The following is a 4380-nucleotide window of genomic DNA, read 5'->3' on the forward strand; positions in this document are numbered from 1 at the left end:
TATGTGTATGGGGCATGTCTGCGTGTGGGTATGTGCACATGAATGCAGGTGCCCTCAGGGGCCACAGGTATGGGATCCCCTGAAGATAGACTGGCAAATGTGAGCTTCCTAATGTGGATACTGGAAACTAAACATGGGTCACCTATAAGAGCCATAAGGCCTCTTAACTACTAAGCCATTTCTCTAGCCCCTTTTCTTTCTGTTTTTAATAAATCCCAATTCTGCTTCATATTGGTGTCTCCTGCAAATCTTTCTGTATAAAAGCTAAGAACCCTGGGTTTTTACCTGAGTCAAGATCCCTGTGGTGACTTGAATGAGATGTCCCCCCATGAGTCTCGGATATCTGAATACTCAGTCTCCAGTTGGCATCTTTTTAGTGTGGGAGTGTTAGGAGGTGTGACCTTGATGAAGGAAGTATGTCACTGGAGGCTGGCTTTGAGGTTTCAAAAGACTCGAACCATTTAATTAGAATCAACTTAGCTCTGTCTTTGTATGGTGATATTTTATTTGTGCTGAAATGTTATTTTATTTGTATGTTAATAAATAAAGTTGCCTGGGGGTCAGAGTTAATAGCAAGCCATTTAGCAGAAGTCTGGCAGTGGTAGCACATGTCCTTAATCTGATCACATGGCAGGCAAAGTCTCTGTGTGTTCAAGGACACAGCCAAGCATGGTGACACACGCCTTTAATCCCAGTACCAACCATAGAGACCTGGAGGTCTGTATAGACAGGCAGTGACAAGGATCATGTGGTTGGGTTTAGAGCCAATGAGAAGGCAGAACAGAAAAGCAATAAAACACAAGACACACAGGAAGAAGGTCTCTCACTCAGGGGAAGCCACAGCAGCAAGTGGTAAGCTAAAGGGAGTCGTGGCTCTTGCTCTGATCTCCTAGGCTTTAACTCTGTATTTGGCTCTGTGTTTCTTATTTAATAAGACCGTTTAGAATTTCGTCTATAGTTCTCTTTGCCTAAGAAGTTCCAGGCAGGGTGGGTGCGCCACAACTGTCAGCCATATGTTTAAAAAAAAAAAAAGGTATCATCACTTGGGGAGTCTATGGACCATTGCTGCTAACCATCTTCAGTAAGGCATTGGAATGTTCTGCATTTCAAGTGTCCTGATTCTGCAACTAAAGAGTAAAGAGAGAGCACTGTGTGACTGTGCACACCTCTTGTTGACTACATTTTCTACAATAATATTTTTACAACAAGGTGCATGCTCCTTCTGAGGTAGAAGTAACACTAAATGAACTGAGCAGGTTGTATTTATATATCTAAGCATTAAAGAAAAAGAGGTCATGAATTTGAGAGAGAACAGGGGGGCACATGGGAGGGACTGAAGGGAGAAAAGGAGGAAAATGATATAATTATATTTTAATTTTTTAAAATAATGCTTAGCAACAAAAATATTTTATTCAATAAAATAAATTTCAATGATAAATAAAATAAATAAAGAAAACCTTTAGTCCTGGTGTTGGTTAAGCAGCTGTGTTCATGGCTGGATGCTGCAGTGGCAGAAGAATCACAAGCCATGGTTACCTTTCTAGAGCTTTATTGGGAGAGAGAGAGACCATGCAGAGAGGAGAGAATACGGAAGGAGAGAGTTCGGAAAGAGAAGGCACAGAGAGGGCACGCCTGCTTTTTTAGGCTGGGACGCTGTCGCAGGCTGGTGACATAATTAAGGACAGAATCCTTACACCTGGCACTTAGGAGGCAGATATAGGTGGATCTCTATGAGTTCAAGGCCAGTCTGGTCTACATAGTGAGACCCTGTCTAAAATATACAAATAAGAGAAGAAATTGAAAGAAGGTGACTGTAGTGTAATGGAATGTTCAAGCAAATTCCTACAATGTGTTCTGATATGAAAGAACCCAGAGGACATTAAGTGAAATAATCCAGGCACAGAAAAACAAGCCCCACATGCTTTCACCCATGTGTGGTGAAGGGGACTGTAGGTGTCAATGCAGGCAGTTATCCAAGAAGAGGTGAGAATGAAAACCCAGTTCAGATTGACTTCATCAGCCTGGATCAGATTTTGGGGAGTCTGATGCCAGGTGGTTCATTGTCAGCATATTTAAAACACAGTACAGGCTGGGCGGTGGTTGGCGCACGCCTTTAATCCCAGCACTCGGGAGGCAGAGGCAGGTGGATCTCTGAGTTCGAGGCCAGCCTGGACTACCAAGTGAGTCCCAGGAAAGGCGCAAAGCTACACAGAGAAACCCTGTCTCGAAAAACCAAAAAAAAAAAAAAAAAAAAAACACAGTACAATTTGGGGGAAAGTTTCCAGTCAACAATCATTCCTATTCCAGGTTTCCAGGCAACAATCATTCTAATTCCAGGTGCACAATGAAGCCTAAGATGTAGCTACATGGAAACTCCTTTACAAAGTACATGTGACCACAAGGGTGGGTCCTATAGCTAAAGAATCTAATGGTCTCTGGCTGTGATAGCATAGAGGTCAGCAGGACATAAAGTACATGTGACATCACCCCTAAGGATGGGTTCTGTATCGGGCCTGCGACAGTCAGCTGGGTATCTGGGTAGAGGCGTGGGGATTGAAGAGACAATGAAGAAGACAGAAAAGAGTCGAGAGGTCTGCTGGTCAATGCCAGACAGCCCCGAGTTTATTTCACAGCCAGCTTATATACGGTTTTGAAGGACAGAGGTAGAACAATGCACAGCACAGGCATTTGAACACTATCTATCCTGCCTTGCATCAAGGAGCAGGGAGTTTCATTTTCTATCTCGATGTACCTCCGGCTGGCATCAGCAGTCTACATCTAGCTAGTGTGTTCCTTCTTGTGGGCTAATCAGGACTTTCTCACAGCCCTTCAAGAGGCTCTGTGGGCTAATCAGGACTCACAACATTGGAGCAAACAAGCTTGAACTCTGTTGACTCAGAATGGACTTCAGATTCAAACTGGGAAACTGAGTCAGTTGTGGGCTCCCACAGTTCTGTTAATTGAGAGCTAGGGAGGGAGAGTGCAGCATAAACATTCCAGGGGATCTGGGTGAGCTCTGCCTCTATGGTAAAAGGTGGGTGAGGTCTGCTGCCACAGATAGCAAAAAGGTCACCAGGTCATTAACAATATCTACTCCTAGCCTTCGGGGCAGGAAAACCGGTATTTTATCTCCTCCATTGAGGAGAGGCCTCTGTGTTTAACATTCCTAGTTCCCTAGTGCTCTGCATATGCAAGGACCTTTGTGCTCCCAACAGTGTGGAATGTAAAAAAGTTAAACTTGTTGGATGTGGTGGCTCATGCCTGTAATCCCTGAATTTTTTTTTGTTTTGTTTTTTTTGTTTGTTTTTTTGTTTTTCGAGACAGGGTTTCTCTGTGTAGCTTTGCGCCTTTCCTGGAACTCACTTGGTAGCCCAGGCTGGCCTTGAACTCACAGAGATCCACCTGCCTCTGCCTCCCAAGTGCTGGGATTAAAGGTGTGCGCCACCACTGCCCGGTTTGTAATCCCTGAATTTAGGAAGCAGAGACAAGAGGATCAGGAATTCAGGGGCATCCTAGGCTTAAAAAGTTGAACTTTTAGACTAGGGGTGTAGTTCAGTGGTAGAACATGGGCAAGGCCCTGGGTTCCATTTCCAGCAAACAAACAGAAAATTGGAAAATCCCAGAAGCAGGGAGTTGAATGATGGTTGACAAGTAGTTGTAGTGGTGGAAAGGGGACGGGGAAAATGTCAGCTAAAGGAGGCAATTTAAGTTATAAGATGAACAAATTCTTGTTTTTGTTTGTTTTGTTTTGTTTTTTGGTTTTTCGAGACAGGGTTTCTCTGTGTAGCTTTACACCTTTCCTGGAACTCACTTGGTAGCCCAGGCTGGCCTCGAACTCACAGAGATCCACCTGGCTCTGCCTCCCGAGTGCTGGGATTAAAGGCGTGCGCCACCAACGCCCTGCAAGATGAACAAGTTCTTGAGATCCATTGTATTGTGACTCTAGTTTGATAATTTGAACACCACCACCAACAACAACAAGGCTGGATGGTTAAGAGCACTTGGTACTATTCCAAAGGATCTGAGTTAGATGCACAGCACTACATCAAGTGGCTCAGTTGTAACTCCAGATCCAGTGTAACCATTGCTTTTGGCCACTCCTGGGGCACCTGAACTCACATTTACATATCCACATGCAGACACACCTAGGCATAATTAAAAGTAGTAAAAATAAATATATATTTTTAAAAAAGAACAAACCAAAAATCTATTGCCACAGTAAATATAGTCCATCTCTTAGCTCTGCTTTCATATTAGGACAAATACAAAGAAAAAAAGGCTGAGTTTTGGCTCTGTGGTATGAAGAAAAAGGCAACATGATGGCTCCCTGGTGTTGGGTAAAGTGTGTGCTGCTTGTGCTGGCCACTACGGGTGCGGCAG

Source organism: Peromyscus leucopus, chromosome X (assembly GCF_004664715.2).
Source record: "Peromyscus leucopus breed LL Stock chromosome X, UCI_PerLeu_2.1, whole genome shotgun sequence".
In the NCBI taxonomy this organism is placed as follows: Eukaryota; Metazoa; Chordata; class Mammalia; order Rodentia; family Cricetidae; genus Peromyscus; species Peromyscus leucopus.